General features: G+C 47.5%; 1 protein-coding gene across 4 annotated transcripts in view; it reads right to left on the bottom strand.

Annotated features, from left to right (window-relative positions):
• Positions 1-21,005, bottom strand: part of SYNDIG1L (synapse differentiation inducing 1 like) — a 58,501-nt gene that overhangs the window by 15,561 nt on the left and 21,935 nt on the right. Inside the window, exon 1 of one of the 4 annotated variants that reach the window (XM_069597061.1) lies at positions 3,637-3,770. The exons of the other annotated variants lie outside the window; for them this stretch is intronic. The gene's annotated coding sequence lies outside the window, so the exon portion shown is untranslated. Of the gene's footprint in view, positions 1-3,636; positions 3,771-21,005 lie in introns of those variants that run through there. 4 annotated transcript variants of the gene reach the window in all.

Raw genomic sequence — 21,005 nt, forward strand, 5'->3', positions numbered from 1 at the left:
TTTCTTGGGAACTTCAGTCCACCTTCTGTTTTATCCACTGCCACCCTGAACGCCCATAGGCTGGACTGGCCTCTTCCAGAGCAAAATCTGCTTGCCTTAGGGGTGGGTTTGTGGCTGACAAAGGTGAAAATTGCCGGGAGGACAGGAATGGTGATATCATTACACAAATTAGTCTGTTTTCAGGTGGAAATCAAATCTTTATTCTTGCTGAAACAATCTCTCTCTCCACTGAAGCAGCTCATTCCCAAACACTTAGAAGCAAGTGGAGCATCTAACAGTGGAAGATAACACATCTGATGGAGAGGTAGAGCACTGGGCTCTCACTCTCTGCTTGGTTTGCTTGGGGCAAGGGTTGAGGCTGGTGGTTGGCCGAGGAGCTACAGGGAGGAAGAAAAGAGAATAAAAGAGGAGGCAAGAGAAGAGAGGACCTGGTTACAGACAGCAGAGATGAGACCAGTCTTTTGTGTCCCCTGGCTTGCAGCAGAGAGGGCCTTGCTCCAGGCAGGCTGTCCACCCAGCCCCTGAGAAGGGAAAGGGCTTGTAAAATACCAAGGGTTTAAAGATCTGGGATATTTCTTCTCCCCAAAGGGAAGCCTATTCCTTCTGCCTTTTTCTTTCTGGAGTGGTGTACTTTAAAGCTGGAGGTCTCTCTAGGATGCACAGATGAGTTGGCCTGTTGAACTTGAAAGTAATTAATAATGTGCAGATTTCTCCAGATATTCTCTGCCTCTGTCATCTTGTGTGTGCCACCAGGGGAAGGGGCCTGCATGTGGATATTTCAGTTTCAATCTGTTGCTTCACACACACACACATACACACACACATTCTCATACACACACAACATACATTATTATTTAACGACCATGTCACATTGATCTCCTCCTCTTTCTCAGATCTCCCTGCCACCCATCCCTCTACTCCCAGCCCCAAATAACTAAGATTAGCCAGTCATGTGCCAGGGTCGACTCTTTTTCCCTTTGAGGCCTTGTGAAGGGGGTCAGAATAGGAGCCTCAGTAGGAAGGGGGGCTGGAGGGGAAGATAAGAAATAGTCAGTGGGCAGCTTTTCCTGGTTAGGAGAGGAGCCAGATGTGTCTGCCTGGGTGACCAGAGGTGCCCTGCACCCTGACGCCTCCGAATCTGGAAAGTCTACTCAGACAGCTGCAGAAGCAGGGTGATGCATTGTTCTAGCCCCAGCAGCAAGCCAGCACCCCCAGAGGCCAGTCACATGGAAGATAAAGCCCCTTTCTATGCTTTCTACTGCCACTGTTGCCATCACTTTGTTGTGAGGCTTAGTGACTGCCCATTAACTCAGGAGAGCTGATTCTTGCCAGTGCTGCACCAACAGCTGGGAGCCAGAAAGTGCTGACATGGGGGAGGGGTTGATTCCCCCACCCTGGCTGGGCGCTTGCAGGGTAAGTCTGGGAGGTCACTGGCATGGCTTACTCAGCTCTACCCAATTGCCAATTAGCTAAGGTTTTTCTGAACATCGCTGGGCCTGCCGCAGTTGAGGAAAATTATTGTCAGAGAAGCTCATTTTGTTTTCAAATTAAAAAACTCTCCCCAGGGATGGAGCTTTCCTGACTGTCCCCTCCTCTAGTCTTAGGAGGGGGATCCCAGTCAGGAAAGGTCCCTAGGAGGAAATGGCCTAGGACTGGGTCCCTGGCCCTTGGCTACACACAGGGGTGTTCCGGATTGAGCAGAGGGGAGTGGTTTCCTGGCCTCTGGGCTTGAAGGCAGGGACCTCCCCTCCAGCTCAGCAACTTTGTACACCCCATGGCATTCGCAGGGAAATAAGGAAGAGAGGGAAATCTTAAGAAAACACTGAAAATATAAATGGCCTTTTTTAGTTCCTTTGCTTCCCTCTACTCCATTAATAAAATCTGATTCTTTACTGAGAGAACATAACTTACTCTCCAGACCAGGTTAATGCAGTTGGTCTTCCGTGTTCAAGGAGAACTGAGGGATTTGAGGGCTTAGGACAGCCCTTGGAGAGCCGCACAGAATACCAGGGCTTAGAATCTTAAAACTCATATCTCTCAACCCTCTTCTTTGACAGTTGAGAAAACTGAAGTCCACAGAGGGGAGAGGAGATAGATGCCTGAGTCAGTGGTAGATCTGCGACCAGAACACAGGGCTTCTGACTTCTACTCAAATGCTTTTGTAAAACTTCATTCTTTTATTTTACACTCAATTACTGAGTCCTTACTATCTTCCAGGTGCTATGGGGGAGGGGAGGTGTGGAGGAAAGCAAAGAGATGAAAGCAACACAATCCTTGCCTTCAAGGAGCTGTTTCCCTAGATCTGTGATTCTTGGGGGGAAAAAAGAAAACAAACTGAGTCAGACTCTCACCCTATATTGTCTTCTATAGGTGCTGATGGAAGAGAAGGGGAGGGAACCCTTTGGGCTTCTCAGGATTTATAAGTTGTGCTTCCCTGACTCTGGGGCCCCAGAAGGCCAAGGACAAAGAGAGCTGAGGTTGGGCTGGGAGAAAATGGGGGTAAAGTGACAAGGATCAGGTCACTGCCAGCTGGCCTGACTGCTGGATGGGGATAGGCACGCACACTTGTCTAGTGGCATACAGTTGACAAGCCTTTAATCTCGCATGTTGTTTCACTGATTCCTACGGCAGTTCCTTCAGGTGAGCAGAGCAGCTACTTAATCCTCACTTGACACATGAGGAAACTGAGGTTCAGAAAGGTCAGGTAACTGGCCTAAAGCCAATTAATGCCAGCGCCTGGCTAGGAACTTCTAGTCTAGTGCTCTTTGTGTGACTGGCAGGGGAGAAGTTATGCTGGGTTGAGAGGATGGGGATAAAGCAGTGGTCAGCCACAGCGAAAGGCCAGTCTTCCTCTACGCAGTTTTATTTTGATCACCACGTTCTGCCACTCAGAGAACTCTGTTCTGAAGAACTGGAAGCACTTTGCAGGCCTGAATGAGCTCATTCAGCATGCTCTTGCCAGAAGGAAGGAGGACTCCAAATAGAGGCTCTGTCTAGGGTCGCCAGTATATAGTCACCTAAGAGAAAATGGGACTCAGGTTCCCCACCTCTGCCCTCATGCACCAACCAGTGCGTTGCAAAACCAGCCTTCTTCCATGAGAGTCAAGAGGGCCACAGGAAAAATATTGAGGTATCTTCTGGTACTTCCCTCCTTCTCTGGAGAAAAGGGCCTGGCCTATCTGTTGGCCCAAGGGCTATTTCCCGGGGAAAGAAATCTTGAGGCAGGGGGACCACAGCCCACCCCAGTCACCCTGATGAGCAGGCTTGGAGGAGGAAAGGGGAGCTTAGTGAAGCGGCTCAGGTTTCCCTAGGGTCGCGCGGACTGGGGTATCAGGAGTCTTAGACACTCTCCTCAGTTCCTTGTGAGCAGGATGTCTCAGAGCTGCCTGAGGTCGGGGTCAAGGCCTGGCCGGTGTAGGGTCAGGGTATCCGGGTGCTTGTGTGGGCCCTAGTTCCCCAGGCCCCTGCCAGCATCTCCAGCCTGTAGCGGGAGGGGGAGGGATGGACTTGGCGCGATCTCTGGCTGGAAGGAAGTCAGAGACCCGTCGCTGAGAGGGGTCCCACTGCCCTCCCCAGCTCAATCCCAGCCAGGCGCCTAGCTCTGAGCTCCCGCTACGCCCCCAGACGGCTCCTTACCTGTCCCGCCGAGGGCAGTCCCACCTCCTCCGAGGGGCTTGGGGGGCCCGCCGGGCATGAGCCGAGGAGCAACTGGCGCCCTCGCCTCACGGCTTCGGCGAAGCTCCCAGAAGGACGCCTCTGCTCCCGGCCCCGGGTCCCCGCCGCCTCCGCCGCCGCCGCCGCCGCCGCTTCAGCACCGCGGACAGCTCCCGCCCGCCGCCCGCCGCCGCCGCCGCCGCCCTCCCAGCCCTGCTCGGTCCCGGGAGCCCCGCATCCTGACCCGGCCCCGCCGCCGCCGCGCAGCCCTCACTCAGTCCGGCCCGAGGCGGCTCCGCGCCGACTTGAGAGAGCAGCTAGCAGGGTCCCCCGCCTCCCCGCCTCCCGCCGCCGCCGCCGCCTCCCTCTCGCCTCCGTGCTCCCTTCTACGCTCCGGAATCAGCCCACCAGGCACTCCGGACCCGCTCGGGGCGGGGCGGGGCGGGGCGGGGCGGGGCGGGAAGTCGGGGGGAGCCCAGAGGAGGCGGCCGCGCGAGGGGCGCGCCGCTGGAACGGGCTTCTCTGGTTCCTGGAGCTGAGCTCCTTTTCCCCAGATCTTTGCCTCAAACCTACTCCCGCATTTCCCCAGGAGCTATGGGCGGTGCTCTTATTTTTGAGCCCTGAGTTTTGATACTGATCTGCAGCCCCCCCCCACCCCCCAAAAGAAAAATAAGCAAACAAAAGCCACTTATAGGGCACCTACTGTGTACCAGACACCATGCTGAGTCTTAACGTTTTTTAACCAATATCATCTCATTTAATTTTCTTAACTCTATGAGGCAGTATTTTTTTTTCTTTCCTTTCTTTCCTATTTTATACATGAAGACACCAGGCTCATAGAGATTAAGTCTCCTAATTTAGAGATCGCAGTGCTGTGCGGGAAGTGTACAGGCTCTAAAGACTGTGGGCCTAAGATTTGGCCCTAGTGTCTCTCCCGTTAACTATATAACTTTGAGTAGTTACTTAACCTCTCAAAGCCTTGAGTTTCTCCTTAGCGAAATGGGGGGAGCTGAATCACCTCGTGGGGTCAAATGAGGACAAAGTCAGATGGCATATGTGACACGTTGGCCCCAAATAGGCCCTCAGTGGGTGAATGTTCCCTTCGGTCCTCCCAGAAGGGTCCCTGGATCCTCAGATACCAGCCAGGGTTTCTGGCTGCTTTGCCTCCCTGACTGTGCTGTTCTTTATCACCCCTGCTGCTGCTGCTAAGTCACTTCAGTCATGTCCGACTCTGTGCGACCCCATTGACGGCAGCCCACTGGGCTCCCCACTCCCACCCAACTTCCTTTTTTGAAGCATGAGGGTATCCTCATCTTGAGTGTTATGAGTGGATGAGGCTGTTTTTTACAAGGTCTTGCGTCTCACCGTAGTACCAGGAGGTTGGGAGAGGAGAGGATTCTCATTTTCTGAAGGTAAATAGAGGCCTGCAAAGTAAACCTCAGAGGGACATCTCTGGTGGTCCATTGGTTAAGTATCCACCTTGCAAAGCAGGGTACGAGAGTTTGATCCCTGGTCAGGGAACTAAAGATCCTACACATTGTGGAGCAACTAAGCCCACAAACCTCCAAGTACTGGAGCCCATGTACCATAACTGCTGAGCCTGTGCACCACAACTAAGGCCTGATGCAGACAAAATAAATAAATGAACAAACCTCAGAGCAAGCTGAAGCTGGGGCTGGGGCTGGCAGGAGTCGCTGAGAACCAGCCTCTGGCAGCAGGAGTTCTCTCTCCCCCAGCCAAGAATGCACAGCGCACCGGACGGTGGTCTCCAGGATGCCCTCACTCCCTCATGACATGGAATATCTACACCAGTTCTGTTGAACTCCTAGCATACACTGTAGGAGCCAAGAGCCCCCATCATGGAGTTTGGGTCTGCTTCTCTTCAGAACTGGGCAGGGAACTCCCTAAGCTCGTGGTATTCCTCTGTTTTCCAGCTAGTATTGATTGGTGTTTAACCTGTTGGGTGTTAAATATATTCTTGCTTTTCTTGCCCTTGCTCCATCAGTGTGGAAGTCCCAAGACTAGGAAGGCTCTTGGACCACTCATCCTGAGGGCCATATAGTATCTGCACAGACACCCTCCACCCCTACCCTCACACAAGACACTGTCCCTTGAGTCTAAGTGCCCTCTTGCTCCTTAACTCCCCTCTGGCTTCCCCTTCACAGGGACTCATGGCTCCCTACTTGGCCTTTTCCTTCCTCTGTCTACCACCCCCCACCCCGCCCCCCATCTCTATTCTGGCTTTGCTCCACGTCTGGGCTGCATACGGAATTGCTAATCAAATGGATAATAAAAAAGCCAGTGAAGCAAAAGCCGCATATAAATTCTAAATACGAATGTTGATAATTATATGCTGTTGCCTGGAGGGAAAACTTGAAGTGAGGCCGCTGGTGTTGTGTCAAGGGCCCTGGTCTCTGGTCCACCAAGAGACCTGAGTTCTAGTCTGTCCTTTGTCGTGAATTGGCTGTGGGACCTTAGGCAGTTGCCTCATCTCCATGGGCCTTTACTTCTTTAGGACTGTAAGCCTCTTCAGCATCTTTGAGGAAACCATAAAGGCAGTCAGCACTATGTGAGTCTTGTGATAGAGAATGGTGGGCCAGTGCAGCAGTACAAGTTTATTTTAAGGAAATTACCTTTATCCTTCTCAAGACATGGGAGGCAGCTCAGGAACTGAAAAATCTACAACTATGCAGGATTTCCACTCCATTTGCCATTCCCTTCCTTTCTTTCCCCCTTCCTTTCTCCACTGAGCCTTTCCTGCTACGTAATGAAAGTCAGCTCCCCGGCTAGACCCTGAAAATACAAAGTATAAGTCATAGTCTGGGTCCTTGAAAGAGCTGCCATGAAGGACGGTGGTGGGACTTTCCTAGCTGTCTGGGGGCTAAGACTCCACGCTCCCAATGCAGGGAGCCGGGGTTTGATCTCTGCTCAGGGAACTAGATTCTACCTGCTGCAACTAAAGATTCTGCATGCTGCAACTAAGACCCAGTGCAGCCAAATAAATAAGTAAATAAATATTTTTTAAAAGAGTGGTGTGGTGGCTGGACATGATAACCAGCAATTTTAATACATAAAGAGAAATACTATCATGGGGTAAGTGAAAAGTTCACAGAGAAATGGATTTCCCTCTGGTGGTCTAGTGGTTAAGAACCTGGGTTCAATTTCTGGTCAAGGGCTAAGATCCCAAATGCCATGGAGCGACTAAGCCCAACTAAGACTGGACGCAGCCAAATAAAATAAATAATGTTTAAAAAAATTGAACAGAGGAGGAAATGATTAGCTAACTCTACCTGGGAAAGTCCCAAGAGGCTTCCTGGAGGTGGTGACATTTGATTTGAGTTTTATTAAAGGATAAGACATCCATCAAGCAGACCAGGAGAGGAGAACATTCTAGGTAGAAAGCCTGGAGTGAAGAGATGAGGCTGGAGGACAGATGAGGAAGCTATAGCGGAATCCAAGAAAGAAATGGTGCGAACAAGAATAAGGCAGATTCAGCAAAAGGGGGAGCAGGGGATGGGTTTGAGACACTTTTGGGGGAGAACAGAGTGGAGAGATTTATTGTGGGGAAGAGGGTAGGGCATCAAGGATAATGTTGGGGTCTCCTATTTCTAGGAAGCTGATGTTACCTGCAAGAGGGTAATGATGGGGAGTTAAGAAAAGTCTGCTTACCCTGGGTAATGCTACTGAGTGTTACAAATCCCTCAGTTTCTAGGATTTTACACTGTTTCAGTTTTATTCTTTTTTTAGTTCCGAGCAAACTTTCTGAACCCCCTCACTCCCAAACCTCATCTTATCTTGATTGTCTAAGTGGAAAAGGGAAATGTCCAGGCTTGGAACAGGAGATCTCAGTGGGACAGAGCAGCACTGGAAGCCTTCCTGGAGGAAGCAGCAGGTATCCTAGCTGGGACCAGAACAATGCCCACAGATAAGGTATAGAGTAGGCACTGGGTGAAAATCTCGGAAGAGATGTCTTCATGTCCTGTTCTGCTCCCACCTCTCTGACATTCCCCGAACAGAATAACATGATGGGCTCCATTTCTGTTGGAATTAGCTCCGGTTGCTAATCTCTTTCCACCTGGGGACTTTTCCTTCATAAACTCTTTCATGCACAGACTCTTAGCTCTTTTACAAGGGGTTGATTTGCTTACAATGTTCCCTAAGGAATATAATTCAGCCCTAAGTGTGGGGAGATCTGCTCTGCTCACTATTCAATAGGCCATATATTGGAAGAGATCTCCCCATAAGGAGGAAGGCAAACCCCACCCTCATCCCTGTCCAAGTTAAACTTATGTTCAAGGCTACATGGCTGAGACTCAGAAAACCCTGGCCTGGGGTGGAGTGGTGGCGGGGAGACAAGCTGGCAGAGCGCAGTGATAAGCAGGTCTTTGGGCTGCTCATCACCCAAATCCTATTCCCATGGACATGGCTCCAAAGCAGGATTCATTCCTGGGTATAAGCATAACTCTGGACTCAAGACGGCTTCCCTGGTAGCTCAGTTGGTAAAGAATCTGCCTGCAATGCAGGAGATCCCAGTTTGATTCCTGGGTTGGGAAGATCCCCTGGAAAAGGGATAGGATACCCACTCCAGTATTCTTGGGCTTCCCTGGTGCCTAGATGGTAAAGAGTCCGCCTGCAATGTGGGAGACCTGGGTTTGATCCCTGGGTTGGGAAGATTCCCCTGGAGGAGGGCATGGCAACCCACTCCAGTATTCTTGCCTGGAGAATCCCCATGGACAGAGGAGCCTGGTGGGCTACAGTCCATGAGGTTGCAAAGAAATGGACACAACTGAGCGACTAAGCACACACTGGACTCAAGGAGAACACTGGAGATCTTCACTGCTTCTGAATTAGACCCTTGGATTAGAGGCGTTCCTCCCCCTCCCTCACCAGCAAGAGGGTGTGTAATCTGTTTCTTAAACTTCTTTGGAGGCCTTTGGAAGTTCATGACCACAGCTGTTCACTTCTCTCCATAGGAGAATACAAAGCTGAATTGCAAAGGCAATATTTTTTTTTAGCAACACACCAATTCGTGCCAGAGAAAGGAGATGAGGAGAGTTCTCAGCACCACTCCTGTGGAACTCCCTGCCCTCCTGCCAGCCACAGGCTCACTCAAGTCTGGAAGGAGAATGGGCGAGAGGCAGAACCAGAGCATACGGTGGAGGAACACAGCAGCTGCAGATGGTGCAGTTCAGAACTCCACCATCAACCCTGGCATCCACAGGCTGCCTCGGGGGCACGTGAGCATTGGCTCATTGGCAGAGGAACCTGAACTGTTGGCACTCCCCCACTTTTCCAGACCGTGTATGTGTGGGGGTCTGGGGGGTAGGGTGGGGTGGATAGGAACTAGCAGCAGCAGCAGCAGCAGCAGCAAGCAGACTGACTGGGTTTTCCACCTGATATAATAATGAAAACGAAACTTAGTGAAAGAATAAGAATGCTTGATGTTTGCCTTGCTCACTACAGTTTCTTTTTTTTAAATAACGTTTGTTTGTTTATTTTCAGCTGTGCTGGGTCTTCCTTGCACTGAGGGCTTTTCTCTAGTTCCAGCAAGCAGGGGCTGCTCTCTGGTTGTGGTGCACAGGCTTCTCATCAAGGTGGCTTCACTTGTCACTGAGCACGAGCTCTAGGACACGTGGGCTTCAGTAGTTGCTGCATGTAGTAGTCGCGGCTCCGGGGCTCTAGAGCACAGGCTTAACTGCTCCGCAGCATGTGGGATCTTCCTGGATCAGGGGTTGAACCCATGTCTCCTACACTGGCAGGTGGATTCCTCACCTCGGAGCCACCCACCACAGTTTCTGGAGCTCAGAAATCTGCTCAGCCAATATCTCATATGTTCTTCATAAACATGTGTCATTCTCAAGTTAGAGATGGGAGAAATGAGGCCCAGAGAAGTCAAGCAACTTCCCACTTGGAAAAAAGGTGTCAAAGGTCAATGGTAAACCAAAGAGAAGTGGCACTGCCACTGGCCCCCCACCCCCACCCCCTCACCTCATTCTCTCTTGGGTCCCCTAAGCCCAGCTGAGTCAGGCCAGGAACATCAGACAAATTAAGGAAAAGCAAAAGGTAAATAAACTGCAAAAGGAAGCACATGGAAATCCTTGGCCTTTGAGTTTGGCAAACACAGGTTCCTGACTTAGCAGAGAACATGGGGCCTTGTGGCATTCTAATTCTACCTGAGAAGGCACTTTTTTTTTCATTTCGAGGCAGTAAAGCAATTTTTATGGTCTATCATTATGCTACACAAAAGATCTAGAAACAACAGGCTGGTAGAGAAGAAATGAATGGTAAGTAAGAAGCAACAAAAATAAGTTAAAATTGAATTATTTCTCATGATATTGGTATGAAAGCCATTTCAAAGCGTGTGGGTCTGGCTTTGGAAAAGGCTTTGTCCACTAGTCAAAGCCTGTCGTAAAATCAGGGTGCTCGTCACCTGGTCTGCTCTACTGGAGTTTTTTTTTTTTTTTTGAGATGTGAATTAGCAACAGTCCTACCAGATGTCTTTTAGAATTTTATAGCACTCTCTGCTAAGAAGTCTGACCAGCTGCAGGGTCTTTTTTTTTTTTTAATTGGAGTATAATTGCTTTATAATGTTGTGTTAGTTTCTGCTGTACAACAAAGTGAATCAGCTATAAGTGTACGTATATCTCCTCTTTCCTGAGCCTCCCTCCCACCCAGCCCCCATCCCACCTCTCTTTGTCATCACAGAGCATGGAACTGAATTCCCTGTGCTATACAGCATCTTCCCGCTAGCTAGCTGGCTATTTTACCATGGTAATGTGTATCTCTCAATGCTACTCTCTCAATTCATCCCACTCTCTCCTTCCCCTACTATGGCCACAAATCCATTCTCTATGTCTGTGTCTATTCCTTAGGTTCATCAGTACCAGTTTTCTGGCTTCCATATATATGCATTAACTGGGTCATTTGTAGTAATGTGGATGAACCTAGAGTCTGTCATGCAGAGTGAAGGAAGTCTTCTGGCTTTTGACAGAACTGATGCATGACCTTTCCCCTGCCCTGGAAGCTACAGTCAGCCAGGTGGGGTCTGCAGGGGGAGGCCTTTTATGCCTTCACCCTGAACTGAGACAGTGGGCCTCCAACTTCTGCCAGGTCTTGCCCTCAAGGAATCCTCTGAAGAGCTATATCCAGGACCTAGGACCTCTCCCATCTGTGTGTGTGTGTTACTGTGTGCTTGCCCCAGGGGTGAATTTCTAAGCTGGGAAAGAAGAGACTTTTCTTCCTCTGTGTGTAGGAAAACACTTTTTTATGCCTCCCTGCTGCACATGTCTGTGTGTCTGATATGCTGATGAGAGAAATGACCCTTCACTCCTTGCCAGATCACAGTCTGAGGAGGCAGGGAGCTTAAAGAGCTACAGATGCTAAGAAAATGTTCTTAGAGAAGCTGAGTACTTGTTATATCTTTCAGCTCAGGGTGAGCAAGAGAGACTCATCCTGGGTTCCTGCTCGGTGTCAAATGCTTTTATCTTTTCATTTTCAAAATAATTTAAGTCAAGGCTCATGGAGGTTAATGTTCCAGATTCACACATTTCAGCAAATGTTGGGCAAGATTTGAAGCCAGGTCTGTCTGATGCCAAAGCTGAGTTTTTTCCCCTCTCTTCTCCAGCAACCCTACTCATCTCCATCATGGTCTGAGGAGTTGGGACGTTTAACAAGGGAGCAGAAGAGGAAACAGCCTCAAAATGCAAAAAGAGCCTCTCAGGTTATACATTCGCTCTCAGGTGGAACTGGGATCCACGAGGCCCCACGTGCTCCGTTGGGTTAAGAATCTGTGTTTGCCAAATTCAAAGACTAAGGGTTTTCAAGTGCTTTGTCGGGGGGCTGTTATTTCCCATTTGTTTTCCCTTGATTTTTCTGATGCTCTTTTTGAAGTTCTCAGCCTGGTTCATCTGGACTAAGGGGACTCAAGAGGGAACAGGGGCGGGAGAGGAAGGAGCAGAGGCAGCCCAACCCTGGTGGGTGGGGGAAGCAGGGTGTGCCAGCTGAAAGGAAGGTGACAAATTCCAGAATGAAACACTCAAGCTGCTTCCCTCTTCCAGAACACTCACTCCCAGTGCTCTTTCCTTTGCCTGTCGTGGAAGAGATGTGTGTGTGTGTGGGGTGTGTGTGTGTGTGTGTGTGTGTGTGTGTGTGTGTGTGTGTGTATGGAAGGGACAAGGGAAAAGTCCTCAAGAGACCAAGCTACTTGCAGTTGTCAGTTTCTTGATTCCTGGCCCCCCACAGTCTCAGCAGCATTTGGGGCACCCATGTAAGCCCTGCCTCTTAGTGAGCACACACTTGATTCCTATATCCCATCACTCATCCAATCCTGGTATTCCATCCTCTCCCTCTGGTTCCCAAACCTATGATTCCTTTACAGACCCTGGGCCCTGACTACACCGCCACAACGGGGCTCTGCGGCGTCAGTGAGGATGCTCCGCAACAGGGCTGTGAAGGCACACCCTGCCAGGCTGGGCACCGGAGAACCAAGGAGAGAGAAGCACAACAGACGACAGGGGGACGGGCAGTGGGATGGATGGATGGATAGATGAGAGGCTCTTTTGAGTGCCTGCCATGTGCCAGGAACTAGGCTAAGAGCTTAATGAGTATTATCTCAATGAATCAGCTATTAAATCTATGAAGTAAGAATTCATTATACCATATAAATTGTATTCATTCTAATAAGTGCCAGGCACTGTGCTGAATGTTTCACTAAGCCTGAACAATAATCTACTTCTTTTGTATTAAGAGAACAATTAGTAGAGGGATCCCTAGTCTGTGCCTGAGGAGGTACTGGAGGGGTGTGGCAAGTAGAAAGAACAGGAGCCTTGGCATCAGGCAGGTCCTGAGTTCAAATCAGGAGAGCTTTTGTCAGTACAGGTGAGTTCTTTTATGGAAAGCAACTTGGCATTTATGCATCAAGGACCAAAGTGAATACACTACTGGGAATCTACCCTAAGACAACAGTAATAAGTGACATTTATAACTATTCATGCCAGGCACTGTCCTAACTGCTTTAGATGAGTCATCATATTTAATTCTAGCAACAACCCTATGAAAAACTTACTTTACCATCCTTATTGTACAGGATGTGAAAACCAAGACCGGTAATTTACCCAAGATTATATGGCTTATCAGGGTAGAATCCAGATTTCAAGCTAGATAGACAGTCTCCAAGGCCTCGCTCTTCAACTCTACAACGTACAGTATAAAATTTTCACATAAAGCTAGCTATCACTGGAAAAAAGGAAAAAAAAGAGGACTTCCCCGGAAGTCTGGCAGTTAAGACTCTGCACTTCCAATGCAAGGAACACAGGTTTGATCCCTGGTGGAGGAATTACGATCCCAAATGCCATGTGGCAGGGCCAAAACAAACAAAAAACTGAAACAAGTTTAAAAACCTGGCTATTACTGTATTGATTATTGTTGTAGAAAATTTGGAACACATATAAATGTCTAAGAAAACAGGGCACAAATTTAAATAATGTTTTTAAAAAGTTTTCAGTACCATGAGGGAAATGCTTATAATACAAAGTGGGGAAAAGTAGGTTACATAGTCATACATACAATATAACCATAAGTGTGCAAAAAAAGCCTAGAAACATCCTAGGAGTAATTAGAGCAAAGAGCCATTAAGGGTTGTCTCTGGGTTAAGGCAACCATGGTTCATTTAGATATTCCTCTTTTTCATCTTCTGCAGTTTCCAAATTCTCTGCAGTGTACACGCTTTACTGTAAAATTCTTTTAAAACTTATATAAAAACAGATATTTACTGAATTGTAGATTGATTGGTAGATTGGGTGCCCTTTGAAGACTCATCTCCTCTCCCAATTTCATCACTTCCAGCAGGGATACTGGGGGGCTGGCGGGGGTGACCTCTCCCCTGGCCTGCACAGTGGGAGATTTATAGTAAATGAGGTCACATTTCTAAAGGGTTGTGTTCTCCTTACAGCTGGGTGGACTAAAGCCCTAGTGATTTTCACCAAAAAAAAAGGAAGGCAAAGAAGAAACCAGCCGGGTGGATGCAGAGTGGAAAGGAGAAGCTCAGGAGCGAAGGAGGGGACAAAGGAGACAGCTTGGGGAGGAAAGGGGAAGTGGAGAAGGAGAGCTGAGCCCCAAGATGGCCAGCGAACTGCAAGGGGAGAAAGCGAATGAATGATGAGGCAAGACAAAGAGTGGGCAGAAAAGAAGATGAGAGAGAGAGGGAGGGAGGGACTGCAGCAACCTGTAAGACAGTTAATTCTTTTCAATGCCAAGGTTTCTGTTAAGCTGCAGGGGATTGCCCCAATGTTACAGAAAGCATTTTCTGCGGTTAAATGAGACTTTCATCTAGAGAAACACTTCTCCTGGGCTTGTAACTTGAATCGCTCTCCCAGGTGGCTGGCCACTCCCCAGTCCTCAAATCTCCAACCAAAAAGGACCTTTCTGGACTGTAGCCACTGCAGTTTGCCAGGGACAACTAGACTGTCCCTGCTGCCATTCATCCAGCCCATGCTATAGAGCTCTGGTGCCAATGGACGTGAGTTATGACATGATTAACTCGGGATTAACACCCAGCTGTCCCAGAACACAGTTTGCAAAGGCTGTATAAGGCTTTTAGTTTATAGGCACTGAAAAAGGATAAAAGAAAAAGAAAACCATGGAACAATGTGAGATCTGCAAAGGTCATCTGTAGAATCTACCGCAGGGAAAAAAAAAATGAGGTCCAGAGAGAGAACAACTAGCTACAACCAACAGCTGGTGACAGCAGGGGATTCTGGGCTTTCTAATTTCTTATGAGTAGAACAATCATTTATAACATGAGTGAGTGATGTTTTGTGTCTTCAAAGGGCTCACGGTGAATCCAGCTACCCTTCTTTTAGCCTGATAAATGCCTCTGAGATAGGTAATCCAGGAATAAGCTTGATATCTGTGGGGAGAAAAGAAGCAGCAGCTCAGAGAGACCATGGAATTCTCTGTGTCGACGGACCGATTAATAAGGTGCTGGAGCTCAAAGCTAAATTTCTCGATAACAAGGGTGTGGCCACACACATTCCTGAGGAACTTATAGCCCCAGGAAGTTGGGAGCAATTTCAATTTCTGCGGTTTGCTGGAGCCTTCAGGTCAAATTTCCTGCTCGGGAAAACGTGTCAAGGGTTGGAGGCAGAGAGTAGAGGTTTCCAAGTTTCTACTGTCACGTTCTGATTTCTACTGTGACAGCATCTGCCTGATTACAGTTCTGATGTGTGTGGCCTAAAAGCTATTATCACTGAAAACCACTGATGGAGCGCTTATTGTATATAGAGAATGGAATAGGTTCTGGGGATACATGGAGACACAAGCCATGGCCGTAGTCATCAGAGATAAGCTGATGTTAGCTGTGGAATAAGGCCGAATACAAACATAAACAAAGAGGTGATGAGTTGGTTCTCGAATAGTGCCCGCCTTTGTTGATGCTGTTCTACTTTCTCGGAATCCTCCGCTGCAGCCACCTGTGCACCCACCCACATTCCTAAAATCTCAACTCAGGTGCTTTCTGCTCGGGCATCTTTGCCCAGACTCCTCAGCCTGGGCTGGATTCCCCTCCTCTGGTTTTCTGTAAGTTCCTCCATGTTTCCATCCTAGAGCACTCAGCACATTGTGCTTCTAAATCTTGCTTGTCTCTATCTCCTACCTGACTCTGATTTCGGAGAGGAAGATGGGACTGTATTTTTCATCCCTGGTAACTAGGCTGTGCCTGACATATTGTTAATCACTTAGTCATGTCCGGCTCTTTGCAACCCCATGGACTGTAGCCTCTGTTCACAGAATTCTCCAGGCAAGAATACTGGAGTGGGTTGCCATTCCCTTCTCCAGTGGATCTTCCCAACCCAGGGATCGAACCTGGGTCTCCTGCATTGCAGGCAGATTCTTCACCATCTGAGCCACCAGGGAAGTCCCATAATTAATTGTGCCTGACATAACTAGACAATTAATAGATAATTGCTGACTAGACAAAAGTAACCATTCTGCTTCTGCTGCTTCCAGCATGAAATCTCTAAGGTCGCTTGCAGGTCTAACATACTGTGACTTTATACTCGCCAGGTGAGGCATTGTTTTCTTTGAGGCTGGATGTGACTGCACTTGGTAGTGATGGAAACCACCTCCCCTCTTTTCCTCCTCAGAGACCTAATGATAATCTGGGCATGGATAACATAGGGAACCTGTGATTTACTTCACTTCCCTTTTATTAGAGTGGCCAAGGCTGGCAGGAGTCCACTAGGAACTTCCTGTCCACGTCTAACAAGATCTCCACCTAGTTACCTGGTTGCTGGGAAGATGAGGCTGGGAAAAATCTAGTGGCTAAGCAACACAGTAAACTCAGGAAAGGAAACCATTTAGAAGTATTTGCAGATTAGAAAAGCAAGGAAAGTTGATGGAAACAAACATTCAAAGTACCTGCCAGGCTTTTAATAATGTCAGAGGAGAAGAGCCTGGAACCAGCTGGAGGAAAAAGATAAGAAACACATTTATTTCCTCTGCCCAGAACCATGACATCAACTGTCTCTCACCCCAACCCTATACCTTGTGCTTTACTGTTGGAAAATAATGGTTGCACCTCTCTGGCATGGTGCATTGCGCCAGTCTCTCTCTCTGTGTAGGAAAACCAAGTCCAAGATGTTAGCACATTTGGCATCAACTGTGGTGTGTGTTACTGTCCGTGGTGTTGAGTTTCCAGTAGGGCCCTGAGGCTTCTGAGTCTTAGCCAGGTTTGTCTGCCCTCACAGATGACCTAGCTGATGAATGATAGGAAGCAGTTGGACTGTAGACAAGGAAGACTTGAGAGTCTGTCTGGAAAGACAGGTCCACAATAAATTATCTGGAAACCTTGGAGCCAGATGCTTTTCAGAATTTAGAATTTTTCTGATTTTAACAAGGTAATATGGTGCATCTACCACTTATTATGTAAAATCCTTAGTGAGGTCCAGAGCTACGCCACGGAACCAAGCATGTCGATATTTCCTTAGAAAAATGTATGACTAATCATCCCAAGTGTGATCAATAAAGATATTAAAGAGCTTCATGGCAGTTCAAGGTCTTCCTTCAAATGAGGTGTTTTTTTTTTTTTTTTTTTTTTTTGCCTTAGACTTATGAAGAAGCTTTTGATCTCAGAGTATTTTGAATTTCAGAATTTTGGTTAAGGGACTGTGGTCCTAGCCTTGGATTCCGTCTTGAATAAAATTGACCTGCAAATGTTCCTATGGCTGATCAAAATTTCTAAGCTTGTTAATATCCCAACTGGGTGCTGGAGGTAAGGGATGGATAAAGAAACCAAAGAAAAGCAGCTTTAAGTACAGCCTTCAAATCTCCCCACCCACAAAGATTTAAAAGTATAATTTTCTCCTGAGGACAAATAGCTAATAATGAAGGGTTTCCCAGGTGGTGTGGTGGTAAAGAATTCATCTGCCAATGCAAGAGAGGGCTTCCCAGGTGGCGCAAGTGGCAAAGAATCCATCTGTCAAGCAGGGAACACAAGAATTCCCTGGGTTGGGAAGATCCCATGGAGAAGGGCATGGCAACCCTCTCCAGTATTCAGGTTTGATCCCTGTGTAGGGAAGATCCCCTGGAGGAGGAAATGGCAACACAGGCCAGTATTCTCCAAAATCACTGTGGATGGTGATTGCAGCCATGAAATTAAAAGACACTTGCTCCTTGGAAGAAAAGCTATGACCAACCTAGACAGCATATTAAAAAGCAAAGATATCACTTTGCAGACAAAGGTCCATATAGTCAAAGCTATGGTTTTTCCAGTAGTCATGTATGGATGTGAGAGCTGGACCATAAAGAAGACTGAGCATGGAAATATTGATGCTTTTGAGAAGACTCTTGAGAGTCCCTTGGACTGCAAGGAGATCAAACCAGTCAGTCCTAAAGGAAATCAATCCTGAATATTCACTGGCAGGACTGATGCTGAAGCTGAAGCTCCAATACTTTGGCCACCTGATGCGAAGAGCTGACTCATTGGAAAGGTCCCTGATGCTGGGAAAGATTGAAGGCAAGAGGAGAAGGGAATGACAGAGGATGAGAAGGTTGGGTGGCATCACCAACTCAATGGATATGGGTTTTAGCAAACTCCAAGAGGTAGTAGAGGACGGGGGTGCCTGGCATGCTGCAGTCCATGGGGTTGCAAAGAGTCAGACACCACTTAGCGACTAAACAGCAACAACAACAACAGTGTCAGGGCAGAACAAGTAATGTGATTCAACTCTGAAGCAGCCACACTCCTAGCGCTAGAGCAGATAGATAGAGATCTCCCTAAAGTTGCTTGTAGGATAGCTTCTAACTGATAGCACTGAGTTCTTTTATCTTGGAAAGTGAGACTAAATGGATCCAGGGATTTCTTGCTTTCTGTTCTCCTCTCCCCAGTCACAAATTGACCATAGCCTAAAAATTTGGGGACTTGCCTTGTGGCCTAGTGGTTAAGAATCTGCCTTATAATTCAGGGGTTACAGGTTTGATCCCTGATCGGGGACTAAGATCCTAGATGCTATGGGGCAAGCTCATGTGCTCTAGAGCCAACACAACCCAGTGCAGCCAAATAAACAAATATTAAAAAGAAAAAAGGGGGGACTTCCCTGGCAGTCCTGTGGTTAAGACTACTCCTTCTAGTGCAGGAGGTGGGGTTCCACCCTTGGTTGGGGAACTAAGATCTCACATGCCTCATGGCCAAAAAACCAAAGCATAAAACAGTAGCAATGCTGTTACAAATTCAGTAAGGACTTTAAAAATGGTCCACATTAAAAATTTTTACAAATTAAAGAAAAAAACTTTGGAGGCCATCGCTCTTGGCAGATTGAACTTTGGAGCTTGGACACTAAGCTCCTGCCTTGAGAAAAGAGGCAGGGTGGATATGTAGAACTCAGGGTATCCAGCACTGAATTTAAAGTTAGAAGTTCTAACCCTAAACCTGCCACCCCACCACCTTGCTGTGTGACTTTGAGCAGATTGTGTCTTCTCACCAGAGGATTTCTAAATCCCACACAGCTCCAGGATTCCAGGATTCTGTTTTGGTTTGCAGGATTCTGCTTTTGATGTCCAGGAGTATGCAAATGGAGCTGCAGGGAACTAGTGTCCTTGGAAAGCTGCTGGTTAGTCTGGTTTTGGTGTTTGGTCTGCTTGGGAAAGCAGAGTGCTGCTTAAGCATTGCAGGCTCTGGGGATCAGAAAGACAGGCTCAAACTCTGACTCAGCCACTTCTTAGCTCCCTAATGTACTTAACCTATCTGAGCCTCAATTTCTTCATTATGTAACATGGGGTTAATAATAGCACCTATCCTAAAAATATTACCTGCCTTTTTTGATCTTTCACCCTACAAATGTTTGTTGAAGTCTCCCTGTGAGGCATGCACTCTGTTAGGCATTGGGATTTAGTTATGAGAAATACAAGATGGAACACAGACAATGACTGGGTAGTCATACTAATGAATATTTAAATTTTAACTGTGAAAAGTGCAGCTAAGAATGGCAACAGTTATAAGACTCTATAACAGAGGGATTGATGTAATAAGAAAATTTACGTAAGATTTTCCTGGGAAGGTGATACTTGCTTTGAGCACTTAAGAATGAGGATAGCTAACTGAATAAGAAGGGAAACAGGATGTACAAAAGTTTTGTGGTGGCATAAAAGGAAGAAGGCCAATGAGGTTGGAGGGAAGAGAATAAAAGAGAACTAGATGAGGAGGAAGAGATAAGCAGGGTCTCATTATGTTTTGCTTTTATTGTAAAATCAGTGGGAGGCCACTGAGGGGTTATGCAGGAAGATGTTATTATCAGATCTTCCTTTAGATGAGATCTGTAACTAAGAATAGATTTGGAGACAGGTGGTAAAATTAGTTCATTAGTTAGGCACATCAGCACGGATCAGCATGGAGGCCACTACTGTGGTCCAGGTGAAATAAGATGGTAGCTTAGAAAGGAATGCAAATATAAGGAGTTAAAGCAAAGTAAATAGATTAGAAAGCTATTTAGGAGATGAAATAAGCAGGACTCGGTAATGGATTAGATGAGCTGGGATTGGAGGGGGGTAGTAAGGGAGAGGAATTTGTCACAGATGATGCCCAGATTTCTGGTTTGGAGGGTTAATGGTGCTATTCTGTAGGAGAGGTACTCCCAGAGGAGCAGCAGGTGTTGGGGAAAGAGCCTGAATGATTTTGGACCTGTTGGCTTGTGGTTCCCTTGAGACAATCAAGTCTGGTTGTCCAGCAGGCAGCTGGATCTGTGAGTCTGAACTGGAAATACAATTTGGGGAAAATTAGCACAGACAGCAACTGACACCATGCATTTGAATGAGATGCCCCAGGAATCAAGTTTTATGTGAAGAAAAGAGAGGACCTGGGTCTCAACCTTAAGGAAACTCAACATCTAATTTTGGGTAAAAAGAATGAGCCTAACAAGGTGATAGGAGGGTAGGGGAGGTGAAACCAAGCCTAAAAATCGTGGGTCACAGAAGTGAAGGCAAGAAGGATTCACGAAAGAAGGAGTGCTCAGCCATGTGGAAAGATGATGAAAGGTCAAGTAAAATAGGACTGAAGGACGCTCATTGCATTTAACAACACAGAAATCGTCAGTGACCTTAGCCAGAGCTAAGTAAATGTGGAGTGACAGGGTGGATGCCAGGGTTGAGGAGAGAGTGGGAGGTGAGGGAATGAGCACAGTGAATGTACAACAGTGTTTCACAACTGGGAAGGGGAGGAGAGAGATTGGACAGTAGTCTGAGATTCCCTGGTGGTCCAGTGGTTAATAGTCTGAGCTTCCCTGCAGTGGGCACAGGTTTGAGTCCTGTGTGGGGAAGTTGCATATGCTAAGTGGTGTGGCAAAAAAAAAAAAAGTAAAAAATAAAATACTTAGGACAGCATTCCATCCAGAGTAAATTGGGAACTGAGGGTATTTGCCTTAGAGAAAAAGATATCAGTTGACCCTGACTTTAGTGTTTCCATATGTCATTAGTGAAACTTACATTCTAGAACTACAAAAGGGACTCAGCTCTCTTGAAAGGGAGACCTGGGAATAGCTGGGCTAGGAAGAGATTAAAGCTCTCTTCCGAAATGACATGGTCCACAGTCAGGCAGGGCAAGCAGAATCAATAACTGTGGTTAGGGGTGATACATGGGGAGGAATGATTTCCCTCTGAAGGTCCAAACCTCCGGAGCATCCCTCTTTCTGTGTGTCCAGTTGCTCAGTCTTGTCCGACTCTTTGCAACCCCATGGACTGCAGCCCGCCAAGCTCCTCTGTCTGTGGGATTCTCCAGGCAAGAATACTGGAGTGGGTTGCCATTTTCTTCTCTGGGGGATCTTCCTTACCCGGGGATTGAGCCCGCGTCTTTTGTGTCTCCATTG

This window comes from Ovis canadensis, chromosome 7, assembly GCF_042477335.2.
Source record: "Ovis canadensis isolate MfBH-ARS-UI-01 breed Bighorn chromosome 7, ARS-UI_OviCan_v2, whole genome shotgun sequence".
NCBI classification, from domain to species: Eukaryota; Metazoa; Chordata; class Mammalia; order Artiodactyla; family Bovidae; genus Ovis; species Ovis canadensis.